This window comes from Pan troglodytes, chromosome 14 (genome assembly GCF_028858775.2).
Source record: "Pan troglodytes isolate AG18354 chromosome 14, NHGRI_mPanTro3-v2.0_pri, whole genome shotgun sequence".
NCBI classification, from domain to species: Eukaryota; Metazoa; Chordata; class Mammalia; order Primates; family Hominidae; genus Pan; species Pan troglodytes.
In genome coordinates this window covers 94,118,561-94,145,720 of record NC_072412.2, presented here as the reverse complement: position 1 = coordinate 94,145,720, position 27,160 = coordinate 94,118,561, and the positions used below count along the sequence as shown (strand labels likewise).

Genomic DNA, 27,160 nt, shown 5'->3' with positions numbered 1-27,160 from the left:
GATGGCTAAATTGCCCAAAGCAATTTATAGATTCAAAGCTATTCCTATTATACTGCCATTGAGATTCTTCATAGAGCTAGAAAAAACTGTTTTAAAATTCATATGGAACATGAAAATAGCCCAAATAGCCACGGCAATCCTACACAAAAAGAACAAAGCTAGAGGCATCATGCGACCCCACTTCAAACTATAATACGTGGTTACAGTAACCAAAACAGTCACCAAAATAGTATGATACTGGTACAAGAACAGAAACATAGAACAATGGAACAGAATAGAGAACCTAGAAATAAGACTGCACACCTATGACAGTGTCTTTTCTACTAGCATATGCATTAGATACTTGAAACCATTTTTTCATTATTTTCAGGTTAATATTTATATTTTGACAACATTTTAAACCCTAAAATAGTTAATTATTAATATGTGTCATGTTCTTTGATTCTATAATGAAAGAACAGTATTTGGACCTTTGTTTTATCATATCTGCCATGCGTGATTTCAATGATAATCATTCATCATTTTAAACTGCCTTTTACCTTTTCTTCAGCAAAGCTGACAAAGACAAGCAATGGGGAAAGGATTCTCTATTCAGTAAATGGTGCTGGGATAACTGTCTAGCCATATGAAGATTAAAACTGGACCCCTTCCTTACACCATATACAAAAATTAACTCAAAATGGATTAAAGACTTAAATGTAAAACCCAAAACTATAAAAACCTGGAAGACAACCCAGGCAATACCATTGAGGACATAGTCATGGTCAAAGATTTCATGACAAAGATGCCAAAAGCAATAGCAAGAAGAGCAAAAACTGACAAATTGAATCTAATTAAACTAAAGAGTTTCTGTACAGCAAAAGAAATTACCAACAAAGTAAACAGATGACCTACAGAATGGAAGAAAATTTTTTGCAAACCATGCATCCAAAAAAATACAGGCGGTGGCCCAAACCTGTAATCCTAGCACTTTGGGAGGCCAAGGTGGGCGGATCACCTGAGGTCAGATATTCAAGACCAGCCTGACCAACATGGAGAAACCCCGTCTCTACTAAAAATACAAAAAAAAAATTAGCCAGGTGTGGTGGTGCATGCCTGTAATCCCAGCTACTTGGGAGACTGAGGCAGGAGAACCTCTTGAACCTGGGAGGCAGAGGCTGCAGTGAGCCAAGATTGTACCATTGCACTCAAGCCTGGGTGACAAGTGAAACTCCATCTTAAAGAAAAAAGAAAAAGTTTTCAAAAGACATGAATAGACATTTTTCAAAAGAAGATATACATGACCCCAACAATCACTTGAAAAAAAGCTTAACATTACTGATATTAGAGACATGCAAATCTAAACCACAATAAGATGCCATCTAACACCAGTCAGAATGGCTATTATTAAACAACCTAAAAACAGCAGATGCTGGTGCGGTAGTGGAGAAAAAGGAACACTTATACACCTGCTAATGGGAGTGTAAATTAGTTCAACCCTTGTGGAAGACACTGTGGCAATTTCTTAAAGAACTAAAGACAGAAATACCATTCATCCAAGCAATCCCATTAGTGGGTATATACCCAAAGGAATATAAATTGTTCTACTATAAAGACACTTATATGTGTATGTTCACTTCAGCACTATTCACAATAGCAAAGACAGTGGAATCTATCCAAACACCCATCAATCATAGACTGGATAAAGAAAATGTGTATATGTGGAATATATACACCATGGAGTACCATGCAGCTTAGAAAAGAATGAGATCGCATCCTTTGCAGGTGCATGGATGGAGCTGGAGGCCATTAGCCTTAGCAAACTAAGGCAGAAAGATAAAACCAAATACTGCATGTTCTCACTTATAAGTGGGAGCTAAATGATGAGAACACATGGATACATAGAGGGGAACAACACACACTAGGGCCTATTGGAGGGTAGGGGGTGGGAGGAGGGAGAAGATCAGAAAAAGTAACCAATTGGTACTGAGCTTACTACCTGGGTGATTAAATAATCTGTATAGGAAACCCCTATACAGATAGACATTACACAAGTCTATCTATGTAACATGCCTGCACATATACCCCTGAACTTAAAAGTTAAAAACAAACTTTGCATTAAATATAGCTCTATAAACTCATGGCTAATCTTAGACAATATTCTTATAGTATTCAAAACATTTTCACTGACGATTTTATCCCAAAATTAGTACACGTAACTCTTTTGTGTGCTATTAAAATCTGTACATCATTTTGCCTCATCTCTAAAATTTTAGTAGTATGAAGGTATTTGGAGGAAATGTTATTTCTCTTTGTAAATAGTTAAAAGTTATTTTGGTTGTTGAGCATCAGGTCCTCTTTCAATTAAAATGTCTGTTATTTTGGGAAAGCAGCTAAACATAGATACTAATAGCATCCTCTGCACTCAGATTACATAGATGCAAATCATCACTGTGGGGAGAATTACTTAACATTTCTATTTCTTAGTTGCTTTCTCTCTAAACTGGGAACACTAATATTATTGACTTCATAGCATTTTTGTAAAGATTAAATGATGGATATTAGAATGTTGCTTGGCACATGGTAAGGAATAAAAATGAAAGGCTCTGGTTTGAATTTGTGCTAGTGAAATTCCTGCTCCGTGTAGCAACTATAAGCTTTGCTTTTATAAATTTGTCTCTGCTTTGAAATATATTGAAAGGTATTCACACTGGGTAAATATGACGTCTTTATAGCTGCATATGCATTTTCTGAAAAGAAAAGAAAATACATCATCCAATCGCCCTGGTGATGAATATTTATGTATAAGATGTGCCTGAATTTCAGCACTGTAAGTTATACTCTCAGGATATAAAGTAGCCATGTTTAGGAGCTAATGTAACACTCTGATACTTTCAAAATTTACTATTTCAGTGAAATCTTAGTTCTTGTGTGCATGTGGAAGTTAATTTGCTTGTTGTACAGTGTCTTTTCTATTAGCATATGTATTACTTAAAACAATTTTTTCGTTATTTTCAGATTAATATTTATAATTTGACAACATTTTAAACCCTAAAATAGTTAATTATTAATTTGTATCATATTCTTTGATTCTATAATGAAAGAACAGTATTTGGACCTTTGTTTTATCATATCTGCCATGCATGTTTTCAATGATAATCGTTCATCATTTTAAACTGCCTTTCACCTTTTCTCAAGATCCATTCCAAAGTAATCTTTAGAGCAGAGCTGCCTGCTCTTTCGTATCCTCACCTCAGTATATGAATTGGTAAACTCTACCCCATCTTCAGCATGTGAGCTGCATAACAGATTCTTTAATTAATATGAAAATCTGACAGGAGTATTGTGCAAATTTTATCTACAAGGGATGATTAATGAGGTTTTGACTGACAACAATTAAAGAAAAAAACTAAGACTCATTGGTTTAAGTACAGGGTCTATCAAAAGTGACTTATAGGCTACTAAATTTAACACTAATGAGAATTTTATTAAAGTTTCTAAAAAATCGGAATTCCAAGTTTTTATAAAAAGGAAATGATTCCTGGATTCTAAGTACTAATACAGCTTATTGTTATGGGTAGTATAAACATGGATTTAACTGTGATATATTTAAAAATAGTCAAAAATAAATTTATCATGAGTTACTACAAATCATGCTTATATTTACAAGTTATTTATAAAATACTGATCCACAAATAAATAGTTTCTATATTGTGTATGCCTGTGCATGTAAAATATCTATCCATTAAAAAAAATGGTGATGAAGAGGTGCTACACAGAAGCTATCACTTTTCAATACTGTACCACTATTCAGAGACTGAGAAACCAGCTCTGTGTGTGTGTGTGTGTGTGTGTGTGTGTGTGTGTGTGTGTGTGTATGTTGAAGTTGGCTTATCCCTTAGATTTCATCAAATACAAGCTTTGTATTCCCACAACTGAATTTAATAACATATATTAGGTTGGTGCAAAAGTAATTGCAGTTTTTCCATTAAAAGCAATGGCAAATACCACAATCACTTTTGCACCAGCCTAGGGATTTCCCCCCACCTTTTTTTTTTGAGATGGAGTCACGCTCTGTTGCCCAGGCTGGAGTGCAGTGGCGCGATCTCGGCTCACTGCAAGCTCCGCTTCCTGGGTTCACGCCATTCTCCTGCCTCAGCCTCCTGAGTAGCTGGTACTACAAGCGCCCGCCACCTCGCCCAGCTAATTTTTTGTATTTTTAGTAGAGACGGGGTTTCACCATGTTAGCCAGGATGGTCGCGATCTCCTGACCTCGTGATCCGCCCGCCTCGGCCTCCCAAAGTGCTGGGATTACAAACGTGAGCCACCGCACCCGGCCCCACCTTCTTTTTTTTTTGAGAGAGAGTCTGGCTCCTTTGCCCAGGCTGGAGTGCTGTGGTGCCATCTTGGCTCACTGCAAACTCCGCCTCCGAGGTTCAAGCGATTTTGATGCCTTGACCTCCGGAATAGTAGCTGGGATTACAGGCGTGCACCACCACGCCAAGCAATCCAATACATATAACTTGGTGTCAGTCATAGATTAGGCAGGTGAAAAATAATGGTTTGAATGACTTAAAATATATTTCTCAGTAACACAAAAAGTACTTTATTGGAAGATATCAAGATAAAAAAGGGACCTCTTTACAAAACAGTGAATATTAAATTTGATAGTATCTTATTGTCAATTTTTAATATAGACCTGGCTAGCGATTAAGCACCACGTGGTCATTCCTCATGTTTCTTTATTTTCTCTACTTACCTTGGATGGCAGTGCTGACAGTCATGCAAAAGCAGCTGTAAAATACAAACTCAATTTTTTAAAAAAGGCAGAGAAGATCCTCAGAAAAATTAAATAAATTGTGTGCATGTGTGACGTGCATACACAAAGTGCTTTTCTTAACTAATTTTCATTTCTGAATGGTACTATTACTTTCTAATCAAGAACGAACTGTTAGAATTGACATCTGGCTATTAGTGCATATTATCTACCAATATTATAGAATATGATACTAAAAAGTTTAATCAAATGTGCTTATACAACATATATATATATCTCTCTCTAAATTTTACTACTCACTACATGAAGTTCAATTCCCAACATGTAAAATTAGAATTTGCATATGATTTTATGCAAATAAAATTATCCAAAAAAATAATATCCCATATTCTTAGCATTTCATATAAATAAAAGTTGTAATTTAATAATATATCACTCTTTCATTGACATGTGAAAGAATAATGTAATAATGTAAATTTCCAACATTTAAACATATTTAGGTGTAAGTAAATATATTATGGAACATTTTAGTCTGCAGTGGAGCTATGTCATTTGGATTTAAGTTAAAAATAATGACTACTAAAACAGTGAAGCAAATAATTTTTTTTATAAATTAAAAATATGAGTTACAAATCATTGTATATTCACTTGATCAAAATTTACACTTATGCATTTGAACATTAAATTGATATTTGATAAGACATTTTAATTAATTTTTTAAACTGTGCTAATGATATTGTGTTTATATTTTTTAAATAAAACTTTATCTTTTAGTGGTGCTTACTAACTTTTAGGAATGTAATGGGGATGGAGAACAAATGGTTGAGTATATACGTAAAACAAGATTGTCTATAAGTTGAGAGCTTTTTAACTCAAGTGATTTATGCCTGCGTTTTTTGTTGTTTTTTAAATTTTTCTACCTACTGTTATATACATTTAAAATGTTTTTCTTAATAAAATATCTTAAAGACAAAAAAATTAAAGCAGAGTAAACTTTAAATTTTAAATCAAAGCTATCTTAAATAATTTTACATAAGAAAATATAATATTACATAATATATTACAGTGCTTATACAAGAAAGCTCTGTAATCCTGACATTTTTACTTTAGAGATGTGTGTTACCAATTGCTTGCCTCTATACCTGTCTAACAGAGTTGATCTTCCCTTAAAGTTGTTGTCAATGTGTTGTGATACAACTGGAACACACAGCTCTGCCAGCAGAAGTAGAATGCAAAAATTATTCTATAAACATGTTTGAGAAATTGTAGGCAGCAGGGACACACACTTGTGCCTAAACGTGAATCAAGCATATCTGAGCATAAATGGTGAAATGCAGATTCATCCCATAAGTAGTAAATTTTCAAATGTTGTTTTAAATGCTGTTTTTCTTTACAAAGGAGGAGTTTGAAAATGTCTTCAGGGGGCTGGGTGCAGTGGCTCATGCCTGTAATCCCAGCACTTTGGGAGGCCGAGGCGGGTGGATCACGAGGTCAGGAGATCGAGACCATCCTGGCTAACACGGTGAAACCCCGTCTCTACTAAAATAATACAAAAAACTAGCCAGGCATGGTAGCGGGTGCCTGTAGTACCAGCTACTTGGGAGGCTGAGGCAGGAGAATGGCATGAACCTGGGAGACGGAGTTTGCAGTGAGCCGAGATCGCGCCACTGCACTCCAGCCTGGGCAACAGAGTGAGACTCTGTCTCAAAAAAAAAAAAAAAAAGAAAGAAAGAAAGAAAAAGAAAATGTCTTCAGGGGAGCAAATAATATGATACTCATCTTGGGAGTGTTTTCAGGACTGGTTTCTTGACTTAGATCAGAGCCAAAAGTTTGTTGACCTAAGTTTTAGGGCTTCTTTTACAATGTAATATATGAGATAAGGAAAAAGAAAATACTCTTAAATAGCAAAATGTAGACATATGGTGAAACATTTTAACCACTTCTGGTTGAAACTCAGTATGGTTTAGCTAAATGAGGGCTCCGTTGCAGCTTGGACAACTAGGCCAGCTGCAGCTTGCACCCTTGGCAGAGATGCAGCTTTTTCACTGACAGCTCCATGTTCAGAGTCAGGGTACACTTAACTTCAAGGGAAATAAGCATTGTGAACTGGAAATCTGTGCACTAGATATCATTAAGGGTGAAGGAAGACTATATGTGAGGTCATATGTGATGGATACACCCAACAACTGAATGAGACTTTTGAGCAGGGCTACAATAATCTCTGAATTATGAAGTTGGAAGCATGGTTCAAGAAATGTCAGCTACTCCTGTAAATGTGACCATATTAGAACAATCATCTGATCTGATCTCGGAGAATTCTATTAAATGCACTCCATAAAGTACAAAAACATCTCAAGTCCACTATGCTAATGCAGGTCAAATCTACACAAAACATCATTTTGTTTTGTTTTGTTTTTGTTTTTGGACAGGGTCTGGCTCTGGCTCTGGCTTTGTCACTAAGACTGGAGTGCAGTGATGTGATCTTAGCTCACCGCAACCTCTGTCTCCTAGGCTCAAGGGATTCTCCCATCTCAGCCTGCCCAGTAGCCAGAACTACAGGTATGTGCCAACACACCTGGCTAATTTGTTATATTTTTTTGTAGAGACAGGGTTTTGCCAAGTTGCCCAGGCTGGTTTTGAACTCCTGAGGTCAAGACATAGACCCAATTTGGCCCCTCAAAGTGCTGTGATTACAGGCATGAGCCACCACAACCAGCCCATTTTTTTTTTTTTTGAAAAAAGTAATATTAATAATGGTTCAGAGGAAAAGGAAAAATATTTTGTAATTGGAATATTGTGTATGTCATTGGTATACTTCTACAAACACAGATCATATATTTGTATAATATAAAAAATAGATTAAAATTAAAAAATATATATTTAAAAAATAAAGTTGTAATATAATATTAGTAGAATGAATATCCAGGATATACTTCTTATCTTACCAACCTTACTACCTCCCTAGTCCCCAGAGGGCTGTTTCAAGCTCTCTTAAGAACAAGGGCTGACTTTTATCATGGTCACCATTGTACCTGTTACGTTCGCAGCTCATCAACTTCAGTACCCAGGTCCAGCTCAGTTGGAACCACGCAGACCCTGACTTTTCCAGTGAATGCCAGACAGGGCAAATTAATACAGGTCACAAATGTGGGGGTGTTCAACCCATTGAGGCAAACTGTAACAATAAAATACAGGTGACATAAAGGAGTTAGCCAGATAAACATCTTGATTCACTTTCTCTAATACCTAAATGGACAATTCCAGACGTAGTGACTCCAAACATCCTGTTAAGAGATGCCTTTGCAACTCAGCAAGCCCTGTATTCCTTGTGAATTGATGGATGGTTATTCACTAACATGTATTTCTTCCTCTCCTTCCTTCCCACCTTCCTCATATTTATTCTCTCAGCCTTGTTGTCCTGGTAATGCAGCAATCCTTCTACCACCTCTCACCCCTTATATATATATAATCATACATATACATATGCTATACTTGTGGGTAGATTTTCAAAATAATCTTTGATAAGATAATTGGTTACATTAGTGGTCCTATAAATAAATCCCCAGGATGAGATTTTAGCCTTGCGCTTACCATTGATCTGAAGTCAATAGAGATATATTTCTGTGGGTAATTAGGGCAAGTAATAATCCCTGGGATTCGTTGGTATCATATTTATTAAGGCTTTCAGCAGTGCTTAATCAGGAAGAAGTTCAGATGCAGTGTAAGAAGTTAGAAGGTGACTAAACTTGTTTTGTGTAGAGGAATGATAATTATAAGAAATGTCATATGGGGTGTCTGTTTTGACAAATTTGACAAATTTGGAGACCTTGAACAAAACACGCACACACATACACACACACACACACAGAGAGAGAGAGAGAGAGCGCGCTCAGGACAGATTTTTCTTCGACCTTAAGGGTGCTATAAATATCTCACGAATTCCTTGGTAGTATTAAAAGCAATTTTAACTACTTTAACCACTAGAAAGATTAGGCTGAAAATCAGGCCGAAGATGATGGTTACAAGTTTGGAAACACTGCAGTGAAGACTCAACACACAGTCTTGGTATATCTCGACCTTTATAAGGAAAGAATGGGACTGTGAGAAAAAACTGGCAATATTTGGGATAAAAGGATTGAAAATATTGAAAACCTAAATTTTCCTGAACTCTGCTGGTCAGGAGGCCTCATGAAATGACCTGGTCTATAGCATGTGTCTTAAAAGATGATGATGTTGTTTTCAATATCTGCTGACTTTATATGTTAGCCTCCAGATTTATAAGAATCAGTTCTGAGCATAGAGTGGGGAAGTGCAAGTCCTGGTCAGGGAAAAAAAAAATAAAGACAAAAAAATAAAACAAACCCAACAGCCTACACACCATGGGGATGTGGAAGATTTCACCTGAAGGAATGGGATGGTATATAAAAGAGTTGAGGCTCAGGTTGCTGTACAAGTTGCCTTACAACTGCATCATGTAACACAGAGTATTTGATGGTCCTCTAATTATCCATGGAGGATAGGAATGCTAAGTAATGTCTTTGGAATGCCCAGCAGAAGGTGAAGGCTCCCAAGGTTCTGTATCAAAGCCAAGCATGGTAATGTTTGTTTTCTAGAGAATGAAAAATAGCACATAGTCTACATGTGACTTATTGTTTCCTGTTGATTAAATTAATTAAGCATTATTTGATTGTCTTTCATAACTACTCAGTTTATTAAAAGACATGTGTAGCCAATCCTTTCTTTTTCCTCAATAATTATTTAAGGAAGCCTATTAGTCACAATTTTTTTACAATAGAGATATTACTGGTAACAGGTAAGTCACAACAAGCAAATCTTTTGAGTCTTTAGATGAATGTTATAAATCAATGAACATTTAGGTTAAATTAGAATTTCACATGCTGACTTTCAACCTAGAGAACACAATACTCTCATTATACTACACTGTACCTAAGTATCAAGATCAATGTATCTTTAGAAACACTCTTATTCATTCATTTCTATTAATGAACATCTGATCTACCATGTGTCAGCAAGCCCAAGGCCTTAGTATTAGAATGGAGTACAAGACAGACACTCCAATTAAGGAAGTAACCCACAGTTCACACTGCCATGACACACAAATCACATATAAATAACTTGGAAATATCTTACCCTAGAGCTATGCAACAATACCTGCGTTTTGGATACTAAATCTTATATGGTGTCAAATATACCATAAATAAAAAAGGTGACTTCAGAGAATGATCAGTTCCATGGAAAAAAGTTTAAAAGTCAATGAGATGAATAGGGAGTAATGGGGAAGAAGTGTGCTTTATCTGGAGAGGTTGGTTGGAAGCCAGTTTAGCTTATTTGAAAATGCCTAGCAACAGGAATCTCTACAGAAAATCATTCTGAGCAGAATTAATTGCCAGTGCAATGGCTCAAAAGTAAAATAAAGATAACTTTATTGGCATCTTTGAGGGCCAATTTTTTAAAGTCATTCTGAGTGGGTTGGGAATTAGGTAACAGTATTGCTATATAAAAGCAGAGAAAGAGATAAGGTCCAGGTAATACAGGGTCATACATGTCATAGAAAAGGATTCATATTTCAATTTCAGTCAAAATTTCTTGGTGCATTTTAAGCATGTAACATGTACTGATTTGTGCTATAAAGTTATTACTCTACATGAAATGACAAGAGGAAATTGTAGGGGAGTTGAGAAGAAGTGAGACTTGTTAGGAAGTTAACTCACAGTTTTCAACCCTGAACAACTGACTGGTGAAAGCATTAATTAAATGGAGAAGGCTGAAGGATTCAAAGGTGTTGCAGTTTAGGAGATTTTCCTTAGGACACAGGAATTTTGAGGTGTCTCATACATATCAAAGTAGAAATATCAAGCAATTGTTACCAAAATGCAAGGGGCTCTGTCTAGGTCCTGCTGCTCACCTCGCAAAAAGCCAATCACTGAAACAATGAGTATTTCCAGAGAAGAAGGCTTTATTTGGTTGCTGCAGCAAAAGAGATGAAAGATCAGTCTCCAATCAGTCTCCCTGAGCAACTCTAATAGTGAGTTTATATAGAAGGAAAGGAATGTAACTACATGCAGGTAAACAGGAATTAGGGAGGGGTAAGAAAATCATGAAAGATATGGGTCTTGTTTTTCACTGTCTGAATATAGTGATCTAGGGAGTTTCAGCTCACTGATACTATCTGGAAGGCCTGAGGGTTGGTTTTCTGAGGAAGAAACTCAGGTAAGACAAATGTAAGTTTTAAGCTTTAAGACCGGGAGAGTCCATTTCTATGTTTATTTTAAAACACTGTAAACATCAGTTCTATGGGACAATTGGGCCTGTTTTAAGTCCCCCGTTTCTATTTATCAGTTCCAGGGAATTAGGTTAAAGATCTCTTTGATTGTTTCATGCTGAGGAATGGCATTGTGAGATAATCATGAGGAATGAAAATATTACCTCTGTTATTGGAAGTACTCATGAGTACCTGGTCAGCACCTGGCTTGTTGAAGCACCACAGTCTGAGTACTTTTATTAATGGCTTTAGAACAGCATTTTAACCCAAGTTGACTAGGATGATTAATAACATAATCAAAATTTAAAAATATCAAAGAATATGGAATGAATATCCTAGAGAATCCAAGAGAATTATCCTGAAAACCACATTTTCCGTAGGGTATTTGGACGGGCTTTGAATATTAACATAAAGTCATCCAACAGTTCATAAAACCAATCCCACAGGGACTGGTTTTATCTAAGTTTGGTAAATCCATGGCTTACCATCAGCTAACTTGACAGATTAATGGGTGGTTATAGTACTTCAAAAGGCCTGACCCATGGTGGTTGCAGCTGGTTTTCAACTTGTTTGAATTTCCAGGTCTTCAGAAAGACCTGGTCCTTTAGTTTCAAAGCGTGACGAGGCATGTCTATAGGGAACTGAAGCCTGTTGGAAGCAAACTCAGAGAGACTGGTTAATACATCTCCTAGTTGTTTTATACATGACCTAGCTTCTTTATCCAAGTAAATGCCCCTTAATTTTAATAATGGTAAACAGAAGGTAGCTTGAGAGAAATCCCAGTCAATCTAATTTTCTTAGAAAGTCAGTCTTCCCCAAACATTAAAACTTCCTACTCACATCACAGTTTTTCCTCATTAACTAAAGGAAAAGATCTAAAACAAAATCAAATTATTGATTGAATTGAATTACATTGGTAATAAACACCATTTAAAGATTTCTACTCTCACCTACTTTTCCAAATAACAAAGAATTGATTAGTTCTGTTCAGAACTTATAAAAATGAGTCTTTTTTTCCCTCCAGGAAGCTTAAAGCTCTGATAGCTCTGTAGATCATCAGAAGTAAGCAAAACCAATCGAATATTGAATGGCTGATGTGCTCTAGCAATTTTTGGAGGCTTGACAAAGGTGGCTTAGAAACTTTATATTAATAAAGCAAATGATGAATTGTTGGAAATGCATAAGAAACAAAATGACATTCCCTGAAAAAGTTTTCATTAGAAACTGCCAACATCAATAGTTTTATATATGTATATATAAGTAAAATCCAAAGTAGACCAGATAGCAAATGAATGAAAATTAGAAGCCAAACCAAATAAACAGGAAACGAATCCCACTTTTTACCCTCATCTTTTTTTTTACCAAAAATATATATCTTCGTATCCATAACTTTCTGTACATCTCTCTCCCCTACTTATTGGTTCCTTTCTATGTTACTTCCTAAATAATCTTTCTAAGTCCATAATCTGAGTTAATCTTTGGATAATTTTTGAACTGGACAAAATGATTCTTTTTCTCAATAAAAACACATTTTTTGGTATGTTTTATATACAGAATTACACATTAACTAGAATTCTTATTCTTAGCAATTTCACTAAATTCTTAATTTTTTTAATTTTTTTTAATTTTTTTTTTTTATATGGAGTCTCGCTCTGTCGCCCAGGCTGGAGTGCAGTGGCGCGATCTCGGCTCACTGCAACCTCTGCCTCCCAGGTTCAAGCTATTCTCCTGCCTCAGCCCCCTGAGTAGCTGGGATTACAGGCATGCACCACCACGCCTGGCTAATTTTTTTTGTATTTTTGTAGAGATGGAGTTTCACCATGTTGGTCAGGCTGGTCTCGAGCTCCTGACCTCGTGATCCATGCGCCTAGGCCTCCCAAAGTGCTGGGATTACAGACATGAGCCACCAGGCCCAGCCAACTTCACTAAATTCTTAATTTTAGTGAAAATCTAGGAAGCAAGAAATCCTGAACTATCAGATATTAGTTCTGATTGGATGCCACAGTGTTAACCAGAGCCTTAAAAAGAATATGTGATAGATATTTTGTTTCTGGCATACAAATTAATGCCTTTAGGTCTACTAAAACCATTATACATGTGTGCAGCTAACAAATTCACTTCAGGCACATGATGAGTAAGTACAGTAATGCTAGTACCACCTTTGCAGAATAGCAAATATAGTATGAAAGAAAGCAATGCAGGCATTTTTGTGAAATTTGGCTTCATGCTAAATTTGGCTTCATGCTTAATTATATTAAAAAAGAATTGTCAAACTGCCAATGTATTTCCTTGCAATATTTCTTATTTTACCTTTATCAAGATTAAGAGCTTTAACTATGAACAATGTCAACTGGCCAAATTTCTCAAATTTCCTATCAGGTTTTACAGAATATTTTACTATACAAGCTTTTGCAACTTCCTGTTTTCTCTGTATGTAGATGAAGATACAGAGAAACAAACAAACAAAATACTGCATATGACTTACACATACCATCTATAACATGCTTAAACTTTCTGTTTTGTCCTAAAGTTTCTTCTTGTTTTAAATACTTATTTTAAATTTATCATACAAGATCATTTTTCATATAAAATTATTCTTTTTTCTTTATAAACTTCTTTTATCAAAATATATATCTAGAAGGTTTTCATTAGAAACTGCCAAAAACAATAGTTTTATATATGTATATATAAGTAAAACCCAAAGGAGACCAAATAGCAAATTAATGAAAATTAGAAGCCAAACCAAATAAACAGGAAACCAACCCCATTTTTTACTTCCATCTTTTACCAAAAATATATATCTTCATCTTCATACCTTTCTTTATATCTCTCCCCTACTTATTGGTTGCTTTCTACTTTACTTCCTAAATAACCTTTCCAAGTCCATAATCTGAGTTAATCTTTGGATAACTTTTGAACTAGACAAAATGATTCTTTTTCTTGATAAAAACACATGTGCTTTGGTATGTTTTATATACTGAATTATACATTAGCTCAAATTCTTATTCTTAGCAACTTCATCACAAATTCTTAATTTTAGTGAAAATCTAGGAAGCAAGAAATCCTGAACTATCAGATATTAGCATTTTATAGATGAGAAGATTCCATAATTTTCAAAAATATGTTTTCCCATATTAAAACCCTTTCTCACTTGGAAATGACTCAGACAATCTAAAGGCATCAAAAATAATTTTGAGATTTTAAATGGTATTGTACCAATTTGCATTGCATTCACTTTTCTCATTTTTAACAGTTTTATCGAGATTACTTTTCAGAACTGAGATGTTAGAAAAAGCTCATCATTATTTTCCTGTTAACCATTTTATAACATGTGAATACTAGGTGTTCATGTAACTTAAAGTTACTTCATGGGTATTTTCACGAAGAATTCAGACAATTCAGCTATTTTCATTAAACCAACAATATTAAATAGTCTTAATTAGTTAAAGGGGTCACACATACGAAGATCATTTTGTTTTGTCTGGGTTTATAGTTTAATCACCTTCTGTGCCAAACTCTGACACCTCAAAATATCTAGCAGAGACATATGTAAAACTCAGACAGAAATATGTGCTGACAATTTCAAAGACATTTTATTTATATCTTACCAATAATTTTAAAGATAGCCTGTTTATTAATGATTTACTTAAGTCATGTGAGTTAAAAAATGCTTGGATATATTTACTTAATATATGAGTGCTCTTTCATTTATAAGTCAATTTGGTAGACATAACATATGACATAATAAATGTACATACACATAAACACATCCAAACATGTATATACGCAAAGATTCAATAGCTTTTACCTTGAAACTGTAGTCATGAGACAGCAATACAAACTCACCAGTCTATAAACATGTTCAAATGGTTAAACGTTGTTTCCCACAATAGGTAATCTACTGAAGGCTGTGAACCAAAATTTCAGGTAAAGTAGTTTCCATGGCAGTATAATTTTTAAAGGCTAAAACCTCCCCAGACTCCAGAGAGTACTGGGGCCAAAAAGCACCACAGAAGAACATCACATACTAACCAATCCCAACCCTGTTTAAAACTGCGCCATAAAAGCTTGGATACATAGAACTCAATCCAATTTTCCCTTTCAACCACAAAATAGATCCAGAAAGAGGCAAAACTTCCCTGGATCCCAAAGAATATGGGGCCAAACAGTATTACAAAAGATTATGAGTTCATTAATTCTGATTTCCTTGACTATATTGATACACAATCATCAAAACAAAATCCAACTGTTGCAGTAACTAACAAGCCCCAAGAATATCCAAACTGAAACAGTCAGGGTGATTTATCCTCTCCCGGTCAGCTTGGCTTGTTCAACCTGTGAAGAGAAACTTTCTCAGTATTTCCCAAATTGAGTGGTGCAGATTCCACTGTCTGGTACCAAGAAAAGAGACTCACTTGTCCAGATACAGATGACAAATTTCAAGGGATGTTCTTCCTAGGCAATCAGGAACACAGCTGGGGCTGGAAGTGGAGAGATCAGAGAGAAACCACAACCCAACTTCAGCCAATGAAAGGGCCTGGCAACTGCTTAGGAAGGCTTCTGAAACTTCAAGTCTGCAGCAGCCATGCCACGAGCAACATATTCTTAGTTAGGGAATCAAAATCTGTTTCCAAAGTGGTAAGAATTTGGTAGAGGTCCTTTTGTTCACAACACGGAAAGCCAATCACTGAGACAATGAGTATTATCAGAGCAGAAGGCTTTATTCAGGTGCTGCAGCTGAGGAGGACAGCAGATCAATCTCAAATCCATCTACCTGACCATCTAAAATTGGGAGTTTATATAGCAGGGAGTGAATATAACTACTTGTAGGTAAACAGGAATCAGGAAATGGAAAGAAAATCATAAGGGATGAGAGGTCTGGCTTTTCATTATCTGAATGTTGTGATCTTGGGAGTTTAACTACTTTTATACTATCCAACAGGCCTGACGGTTGGTTCTCTAAGGAAGGACTCAGATAAGACAAATGCAAGTTTCATGCTTTAAGATCAGGAGGGTCAATTTCTATGTTTATTTTAAAAAATTATAAATATCAGTTTTATGGGATAATTGGGCCAGTTTCACATCATGTGTGCTAATGTAAGTAAGGTTAAAATTCAGATAATATGATAAATTCTGGAATATTTGCTATGTAGATTAAATTGTAATCCCTTTCTTTCCCACTGCACAGACAAAACCAATTTACTGAGACAGCAGCATTGCAGTAGAGAAAGAGTTTAATAATGCACTGCTAGCCAAGAAGGAGAAAGGGAGTTTATTACTCAAATCAGCTTACTTAAGGACTCAGAGACTAGGGTTTTTATGAATAATTTGGTGGGCAGGGAGCTAGGGAATAAGTGCTGATAACTGGTTGAGAATGGCATCATTCAGGTGTGGAAAATGGTCCTCATGTGCTTAGGGCAGGGGCCACAGGACTGATGGAGTCATGAGTCATAAGTCTGGGTGGAATCAGTGGGTACTAGAATGCAAAAGTCTGAAAAACATCTCAAAAGACCAATCTTAGGTTCTGCAATAGTGATCCTATCTACAGACACAATTAGGGAAGTCAAAAATCTTGTGGCCTCTGGCTCTATGACTCCCAAGCAGCAGGGGATTATAGAAAAGCAAACTAGGAAACAATGGCTGGTTATTGTTTAACTATGCCTACTTCTGAGCAGTATTCAGGCCACTCCCATAACCCTAATTTTGTGGCCTTTTATTTATCTTATAAAGGTCATTTCCATTTCCAAACAAGGAGGAGATCAGTTTTAGGGAGGGGCTATTATCATCTTTGCTGGTAAGTTAAAGTACAAACTAAATTCTTCCCATGGTTAGCTTGCTCTACACCCAGGAATGAGCAAGGTCAGCCAGCCTGAGAGGATAGAAGCAAAACTGAGTCAGGCATTCTAGCCTTCTCTCACTGTCATAATTTTTGCAAAGTCAGTTTCAAAATCACCTGGTGCTTGGGGATTAGTAAAACAGACTGGAACTTAGTGACAGAGCCCGGGTACTCAAATATTTAACTGAACAAACAAGGTGCCAGGACTTTAAAAAGACAAAGAAAGTATACCAGAAGAGTTTTGGGGTGCAGATAACAATACTCCCAAGTTTGGTTCTTTGGCATGCTGAGTACTTTGAGTTAGAAGAAATTGGAGGGTCTTAGAAGCTGCTTCAGAACCAAGGACTTCCTAATCTTCTCTTGTTTCTTCCCACACACCCCACCCCCACGTGCAAGGAAGGACTATCTTTGGAATTTTCTTATCTGACTAAGAAGACTTCTTTCCAAGAGAAATGCAATTGTCTTAAGGTCCCCTCCCTAGGAATCTCATCAAATAACCAGTAAAGATCAGCCTAGAAAAAAAAGAGACTAAAAATCACAGTACCCAGATAGGTTTCCTGCCTATTCTTCTGAAGGAAGCTTTGAGAGAGATTACCTAGGAGACTTTACCTACATAAAAAGACAACCTTTGCTCACAGTGCAATTTGGGCCCTCACCTAACTTGTTGGACACATTTTGTTTTCTAAAAAGAATCATTTACAAGATAATGTCTACTGCCTAGGTTCATTCATTTTCCCTAAAAAGTATTTATTATTATCCACCTAAAATTTCCTATAGCTCTCTCAGTTTCCTCTCCCCTAATAAGAGAATATTTAAGCCTCGATTATCAGGTCCTTTGAGTCTCATATTTGAGGGATTTTCATGTTCATATGCACATTAATAAATGTGTGACTTTTTCTCCTATGAATGCAACTATTGTAAATTCATTTTCAGTGAAACTTCAGAGGATAAAGGGTAAACTTTCCCTATTCACCCCTACAAGAGGAAGGTATCATGGAAACCTAGAAAACATTTCAAGAATGACATGGTGGTAAACTGCATTTAAAATATTGAGATATTAAGGTAAGTGCAAGAAATAGAAAATTGGAGGCAAGGTTTCCCCACTTCCATAAATGGCCTTATAGTGACCTAAGTCAAAAACTTCAAGTCATATCTAACTCTATTGTTCTCACCCCGCCTCCTACCTATCAGTACAATATGTTGCATCTATTTTAAAATACATATCTGTAATGAGAACATCTACTGTAATCTCTAATGCTATTATCCTGGTCCAAGTCATAACCAAGTCATAATAGCCTTTTGAGTGGTCTCCAAGTTTCTATTCCAGTCCTCTTTTATTCTATTCTAAACACTATAATCAGTGTGCTCTTATTAACTTGAAAGTTACATTATAAAAGCATCCTACTCAAATCTTCTAAAGGCTCTTCATCTAATGACAGTAAAACTAACATTTTTACAGTGTTCTATCAGCCTCTTCCCCTTTTAGCCTCTGTTGCTTTTTGTACCATCACTCCTACTATAGCTTAAGTCACTCCAGTTGTTCTGGTCACCTCTGTTCTTTAAATATGCAAATATCTCCTCCTTCAGAGTCTTTGCCTTTTAATGTTGTCCTGTGAGATATTTCTCCTAGACATTGGCAAGGTTTTCCCCTCAACTCCTCTATGTCATCACTTAAAGGTCATTTTTTGGTTAGACATTCCTTGACCATTGTGGTAAGTAGGATAAAGAATATTCTAACTCCATAATCTGCAAATATATGTTAACTTTAAATGGAAAAGGGGACTTTGCAGATGTGATTTAGTTTTCTGAGTCTGAGGTGGGAAGATTGTCTTGTATTATCTAGATAGGCAATACTTTAATCATATAAGCCTTTAAAAGTGGACAACTTTTCTGTCTATATTGAGTGAAAGAGAGAGAACCAGAGAGATGGCAGTGTGAGAACCACATGTACCTTTTTTAACTTTGAAGATGGAGGAAGGGGTCATGTGCCAAGCAATGAGGGTGGCCTATAGTAGATGGAAAAGGGAAGAAAATGGATTCTCTCCTAGAGCCCTCAGAAAGGAATAAAGCTCTGGCAACACCTTAATTTTAGCCAAGTGAGACTTGTATCAAACTTATTACTTGAAGAAATATTAGAGATTGAATTTTTGGTTTAAGCCACTAATTAGTAATCTTTGAGAGCAATAGAAAAGTAGTAGAGCCAAGCTATCTAAAATTGCAAACTTCCCATCAAATCTCCCATTTTTTTCTGCCTTTTTTTCATAGCACTCACAGCCCTCTGCCTCCATTTTTATTCATTCATTTCATTTATTGACTGTATTTTTTTTTTTTTTTTTGAGACAGAGTTTTTCTCTGTTGCCCAGGCTGGAGTGGAGTGCAATGGTGTGATCACAGCTCATTTCAGCCTCGACCTCCCGAGTTATTGCTGACAGCCTTTTACCACTGGATTATAGGTTAAATAAGCAGAAATTATTGTCTCTCTTTTTCTTTTTTTTTTTTGTCTTTTTCAATTAAAAAGGTGTTCTGCTATACCTCAGAATCCTTTTTTAAATGTTTTATTGACACATAATGATTATACATATTTATGGGGTACATGTGGTCTTCTTATACATGCATACAATGTGTATTGATCACATCAAGGTATTTAGGATACTCATCAAACATTTATCATTTATTTGCTTTGGGGACATTAAAAATCTTGTATCAATTTTGAAATATACAATATATTGTTGTTAACTACAGTCACCCTACTGTCCTACTGAACACTAGAAATTATTGCTTTATACCACAAAATTCTTGATAATCATTTAATCCACAAGAGCTCTTGAATTAAATCAGGTAAAATAACTAACAAATTAATAAACTAATATACTCTAACCAGGTTTATATTTCATCATTCAAGTAAAACAACTGCAGCTCTGTCATCCCCGGCTGAAAAATCCAGTAAATAGTTTTACAGGCTCAACTTTCTTGACTCCCTAAAAGTCAAAACTCACCGAAGAGAACCAAGTTTTTGATAACAAAACACTGTTTCCTCCTCTTTTATGATTCCATATTCTCCTATAATCTCTTATTTACTAAAAATATTCAAGTAAAATTATCTTAAGGACCCAAACTAGGTCTCTTTCTGCACATGCTCACATTAGCTAGCTTCATGGATTCCCACATTAATCACACCGCCTATATGCTGAACACCAGCTGTACTTCTCCAGCCAAGGCCTGTTTTCTGGGTTTCAGACATCTATATCCTAATGTTTGCTAAGCATTCCTACTTGGTCCCACAAAAGGCATGTCAAATGCATCCCCTCCAGTTTGAACTCTGAAATCTTGCTGACTGTATGAAGACAGTCATTTTACATATTTAATCTAAGGTTCATAAACCAATAAAGTTCTGGAATCACCACGCATTTAATACTTACACTATACTAAGATAATTTCCACAGGAAAATTAAAAAAAAAAAAAACTTAGACTGTGATAGAGTCAAGTGGGTTTAACACTATTCTAATGGAGTAAAAATCATCCTTTCTTCTGAACACAGTGTTTTCTATCTATCATCTGGAATAGAGGATATTTCACCACTGTCACTCTTGGTATATTCACTATTATTGGAGATTGGAAAAAGGAAAGGAGATTAGGCTAAATTAATCTGTTTTCTGTAGGGCATACACTTTTATTGAAACTGCCAGTTAAGGTGATATTCCATTTTAGCTGCCAGGTCTCTTACGTTGGCTTTACCTTCCTGGGTTAAATGACTATCAGTTCTTTGGAAACAACCTGTCACTGATGGCAGGTGATGCAAAGAATGAGGAGCTCAGGCAGCTCACTGGTGGAATCCTCCTGTTACTTGACTCATTTAGAGAGGAAATTAATGGCATTCCTTACCCTAAAGGAAAAAATAGAAGCAACATTAAAATACAATAAAATAATTCATAGGTAAGAAAACAGATATCATAGCTCATCTCCCAGTTGAAACTTAATTTGGTTAATGACTTTCTTTAGGTCACTGGTTGAAATGATCATAGTATTGTTAGACAAGAATAACCAATAATATTGTTAAACAAGTTTAATTTGAACTTGTTAGACAAGTTTAATTTGTCTAACCTTATAGACAAGTTTAGTTCAAGGTTTTCTTGAATAATTCTACCAAATTATTTTGTTTCTTTTTAAGCTGTAGGGAAAGGACTCACCTCTAATCAAGCACGTGAAGGCTTGGAATATAATAATAACAATCATAATATTTATCAAACACTTAATATGTGCCAGGCTTTGTGCTACATACTTTACGTATTTTGTCTTCTTACATTATTCCACCTCTATTTTCATAGAATGAATTCACTATGAATCTAAGATCTCCATGAGTTTTCTATTTTTTTCTAATATTTGGAGGTTTTAGTCTGAAAAATATTTGTCTTCTTATTTCTCACATATCTGTTTTTTTTATTTTAAAGTAGTTTTCTGCCTTTTTAATATTAATATTTTTACCTTCAATTTCTGGCTTTTTTTCAAATATCTGATAATGTTTTGTTTTTCAACAAAATCTTACCTCAGAAAAGTATTGGCACACAGTAAGCAGTTAAGTGATTCTTAAAATTATTATTTCAAATTATAATTTTTCTTGTAATAATAAGAAAAGATTAGTTATATAGAGGCTTTCCTTTACAGTGAGCATGAGAGGAACTAACCCTTATGTTCAGGTTTATCCAAATGCTAGAAAAAGGAAGGCTATTCTTAAATTAACAACATCCATATTAACTGTACACTCTTTTCCCAGAGGGATTATATAATCCATCAGAAAAGAATAGTATTTTTTTTTCTCTTGGTAGGCAAATTCCTGGCTGCCCTGCAATCTCTAAATAAAGGCAGAGGTGGGAAGTGTGAATGCATAATATACTGTTATGTAAATGACATTCAAGTTTGCAGTTAGGATTTCTGATTTCTGCCTCCACCTCTCACTCCTTTCCTCTGATAAACCTGCTGTCTCTAAGTCCAGAGTTCCTTCGGTTTCTTTGTTCTTCTTAGCATCCTTCATCAGACTGTGACTTTCTCTGCTCTAAGCCATCCATAAATAGTCTGTCATCCACTTTTCAAATTCTAGAAATTCGTTAAAATTTGTCATCCGTGGAGATGCTCCTTTAATTATTATGAAATCATGCTCATTAAATGCTCCTCTATTGACTTAATATGGTTGGGAACAAGGAATATTATGAAAGCATGGACTCAGTCTTTTATTTTACTCTAGAAGTCACTTTGAGGATATTTATGACTTTAAATTTTTATCAGCCTTCCAGCTTCCAATCCAGATTACAGAGACCTGGAAAGAACATTACTCCAATGCTTGCAACAAAATGTGAAGTTATTTGGGCTAACAAAATTCACAATGTTTTTAACCTATTAAAGAGGAGAGCACAGAGCAACCAACTTGGACAAAATTCTCAAGACAGGATGGAGGCAGTGAAAAAAGAACTGTGAGGATTCATTTATCCAAAGTAGATACAAGGATAAGAAGAGTTCAGTTAGAATAGATGTGGACCAATGAAAGCTGAGTGTGGGCTGGCAGGACAGTGTGAAACCACTGGGAGCTGAAGATATTGGAGTTTATACCTTCTTTCAAACATCCACCATGAACCCTGCTGAGTGCAGGCTGGCAGGACAGTGTGAAACCACTGGGAGCTGAAGATATTGGAGTTTATACCTTCTTTCAAACATCCACCATGAACCCTGCTGAGTGCTCAGAGGAAAAATTGGAAGAGGCCCTGAGAAGTGACCATGTGGTGCAAACCTAGGGTAGGAAAAAGCAGCTGCACAAAAGGGCAAGAAATTCCACGTGGACTTGTTTCCCTCTCTGCTACAGAACAAAACCTTTACTCTTTGGGAATGAAGGGAAACCAAGAACTGCAATCCTTAGTGCAATGGTGAAACCACATTGCAGTTGGAAAAAAAAATGTCAGGGTTAAAAAGCAAAAAAACAAAAGCTATTGTTTGAAAAGTAGTTGGATGATACATAGAGCCCACAGCTACAGTCAGAAGACAAGCAGCAGGACAAAGAAGGCTGTATCTCCCAGATCCTGAGACATCACTCCAGGTCAAATACTGAGGTTTAACTACTAATTAGAGAATGCATCTCATTTCATGAATTAGAGAATGTACACCGTTAAGTGAAGCAGCTTCAACTTGTAAGTCGCAGCAGAGCATGCCAAGAGACTTTCTGAGGCTCAGCACAGGGGCAAGGCCTGAGACTCAGCATTGGAAAGGCATTGCTCTGGAAAATCAACCTTGCTCTAAATACAAGGTATTTATACAGAAATTTGAAGCCTGTGGTATACTAATAGCAACCATAGCAATAACCCTACAAAATCAGTACCACTCTTAAATATGTTGATGCAGACTTTTCCATTAAATATTTAGGGGAAAGGTGTCCCCAATTCCAAGTACACATATTATTTAGCTCAAACTGTGCTTTACCTACATATGATGTCACCAAGAAAATGAAATATGATGTAAATGTAAAAGCAAGAAAAAACATTCTGAAGAATACAGAAAATAAAATCTGAACCAGACTCTGATATGACACAGGTATTGGACTTGTCTGAGAGGGAATTTTAAATCACTATAATAAATACCTTAAAGGCTCTAATTAAAAAGATGGACAAAATGTAAGATGAAATGAATGATTTCAGTTGAGGGATAAAAATTCTATAAAAGAATAAAAAAATGGGGAAAATAAAAACACAGCAACCAAGACATTTAATAGAGCCAAATAAAGAATCAGTGAATTTAAGAAGCAGTCAATAAAAATTACACAAATTAAAACACAAAGGGGGAAAAGAGAATAAAAAAAAAAAACCCAAAACACTAGGAAATTCAAGAGCTGTGGAACAATATTAAACATTCTAACTTAGGTGTGATAGGAATCCAAGAAGGAAAAGAAGGAAGTTATTTTAAATAATCATGAAAAGTTTTCAAAATTAATTATAGTTAATATAGTACATATCCAACAAGCTCTTGAACACTAATCAGAAACAAACACACATCAGATACTAAAAGGCTAAGGACAATGAGAAAATATTAAAGTTAGCCAGAGAAAAAAGAAACACTACAATGAAGCAAATAAAGCAATATCAGAAATTATGCAAGCTGGATGATACTAAAGAACCTTTAAAATGAGGAAAGAAAATAATTCAGTCTTCCTAACCAGAAATTTATACTTGCAACCCATATCTAAAGAAATCCATATCTAAAGAAAATAGCTTTTAATAATAAAAGGGCAATAAAGCCTTCCACAGGAAAACAAAAACTCTAAGAATTCACTGCTCACAGACTTTCTCAACAAAAACATTAAAAATGTTCTTCACGCATAAAATATATGATGTCAGATTGATATTTGGATCTACAAAGAAATGAAAAGCTCTGGAAATGAAATAAATGTATGGTAATGAATTAACTTTCTTGAGCTCTCAAAAAAGTGAGATAAAAAAGAAATGTATCAATGCCTAACATGGTCTCTTTTTTTTTCTTTTTTAAAAAGACAGGGTCTCGTTCTGTTGCCCAGGCTGGGGTACAGTGATGCCACCTCATAGCTCACTGCAGCCTTGAACTCCTGGGCTCAAGCCATCCTCCTACCTCAGCTCCCTGAGTAGCTGGGACTAATGGTATGTGCCATCATGCTCATTTTTATTTTGTTTTTCACAGAGACGGGGTCTTGCTATGTGCCCAGGCTGGTCTTAAACGCCTGCCCTCAAGCGATCCTCACATCTGGGCTTCCCAAACTGCTGGGATTACAGGCCTGGACCACCTTGCCTGGCCCCAAAATGCTCTTTCAAAGAAACTTTTTTTTTTTTTTTTTTTTTTGAGACGGAGTCTCGCTCTGTCGCCCAGGCTGGAGTGCAGTGGCGCGATCTCGGCTCACTGCAAGCTCCGCCTCCCGGGTTCACGCCATTCTCCTGCCTCAGCCTCCCGAGTAGCTGGGACTACAGGCGCCCGCTACCACGCCCGGCTAATTTTTTGTATTTTTAGTAGAGACGGGGTTTCACCGTGTTAGCCAGGATGGTCTCGATCTCCTGACCTCGTGATCCGCCCGCCTTTTTTATTCACATATCAATGCTCAGGAATAACTGCCAGGTTGTTATGGATCAACTTTACTCAAAGTAGTGAAACAAAAGCTGTGTAGACCAATTATGCTTGATACCAAAAGTGTAGATATAGACATGTTTGCATAAAGTGAAAGCTATAACAATTAGAATGTGAAATAAAGTTTATAAATGTTCTTCTTTAAAAGTAATTTGGTAATTTATACATTCTTCAAGTTGTTTTTAAACTCAACTCAATGATTTTGTAGCTAATTATATCAAAGTGTTTTCATGCTTGAAATTCTGATGGTATTTAAAATATATATTTTTCTCATTGTAGAATATGCTTTGATTGGTATTTATCAAGCATAGGCTTTGATATGAAAATCAAAATTATTATCCAAAAATACTTAATTTTTATGGTTGAATTGCAATATATATTGTCAAATAAAGTAGTAGGGTGGAAAGATGACTTGTCCAATAAAAGCTTTCAGGGAAAAAGAAACATTTAGAAGGTGTGAGGATTCTCCTTCTGGCTTGAAACCAGAGTGAGACTTCTAAAATGGAAAAAGCACTTGTCTTTTTTTTTTTTTTTCTTTAAATGTTGTCAAAATTTTTGATTGCCTTAAAAAAAGTTAACACTGTTTGATATAGTTCTAGAAGTCATGGCCTGTTTATCCTGCCTGCCTTATTTTTCTCCATCCATAACTTTTACCTCCTCTCACCTCACAGCTATGGTTATATTGAACACCTCTCAGTTACAAGCATAAAATGTCTTTGGATTCTCAAACAATTTTTCATCTGCCTCAAACAATTTTGACCATTATACTTTAGTTATCAGATGAAATGTAATTCCTACTGACCATCCCTAGGCTGATGTGTTAGATAATGTTTTTAGATGTAATTTGTGAAGCTTTTTTTTTTCTTTCTGCCTTACCACATTTTCTTCTTTCTCTTTCTCTGTAATTTTTAGCATAGCGGGTCTCATGTCTTTCTGCCTCAGGGGAATTGTCTGCCAGGTAAAAAAATAAATAGAACAAGTCAGCAGGACTTCTGGATTTTGCCTTAAAAATCTTAAAACCTTCAAGAAAGGCTAGGGTTGTCAGTAAAAAGGTGTACATTAGTAGAAGAAAGAGAATCGACCCAGTCAATAGTCATAGGAAAACATTATACCAGCAAAGGAGAAGCAAGAGAGTAGTGTTGGATCTATACAGCTCAACACCTGGACTTTGTTCCCTGCCTTTGTCCAAGTAAGATGAACACTAGAGATGATTTATGCATCTGCAATATATTGGGGGATACAGAGGTGTAAGATGTAGTGTTTATTAAAGATACTCAATAAATGTTCTTTAACTATATGATTGCACCAAAATATAAATGCAGAACAGAATAATGCTAGAATTAATGAGGCAGCATCTCCTAAGAGCCTAGAGGTGTTGAAGGATTGAAGAACAAATTGAATTAATTTACAGGAAATTAAGTGACATTTCTTTATACCTGTGTGCCTGGAGACATAGTGATACTGCTAATAGTAATATATGGTCCCATAGAAATTTATCACTATTGTAATAAAGTTTGCCACATTTTATGCCTACTGTTTAATTGTGCATGTTTTCCCCTAGAATGGGGACAGTTTGGGATTGTCCACAAGTCTATTTTGCTTTACAATTTATTCTCAAATGCCTAACAATAAATGACAATTAATGATCTTATGTTTAAAGAATAAGATAAGAGATGAATGAAAAGTTTGATCGCCTGGGATGAATTCAGGTTCAAATAACAGTATTGTTACTGGATATTTTAGAAACTATCTAATTCAGAGTTTTATCTGTCATCTAAAATTCACTCCACTCTGTGTAGTTCGTATCGGTCTTTTTAAAACTGCAACCACATACCTTGCTGGCTATGGTATGTAAAACATGCAAAGCGATGCATACATTTACTTTACTTTCATTGGTATTGAAAGATAATTTTCTCCTGGATAAGAATTTAAATCTATTAAGAAAGAAAGACGCATATGAAGATCACTTTGAGAAGATGATATATATCTGTGGACGAGTGGGGTTCATAAAGCACTGACTGTAGGGGTCTGACATTGGGGACTGCCCTATAATGTTTTCACATGAAAATGGAAAGGAAACTGTGTTGTCTGCAGACAGGTAGTTAAGAGAAAAAGAAAGTTGTTGAGCCAAGAATTCCTAGTTCATTATTTCCAAAT

General features: G+C 35.7%; 1 long non-coding RNA gene across 1 annotated transcript in view; it reads right to left on the bottom strand.

Annotated features, from left to right (window-relative positions):
• Positions 1 to 19,423: 19,423 nt before the first annotated feature.
• The window catches only part of LOC107968073 (uncharacterized), a 154,083-nt gene continuing 146,346 nt past the window's right edge, over positions 19,424 to 27,160 (bottom strand). The window contains exons 4-5 of the long non-coding RNA XR_001708956.4: positions 25,880 to 25,954; positions 19,424 to 20,759 (exon numbers count right to left, since the gene is read on the bottom strand). This is a non-coding gene — a long non-coding RNA (uncharacterized LOC107968073). The remainder of the gene's footprint in view (positions 20,760 to 25,879; positions 25,955 to 27,160) is intronic.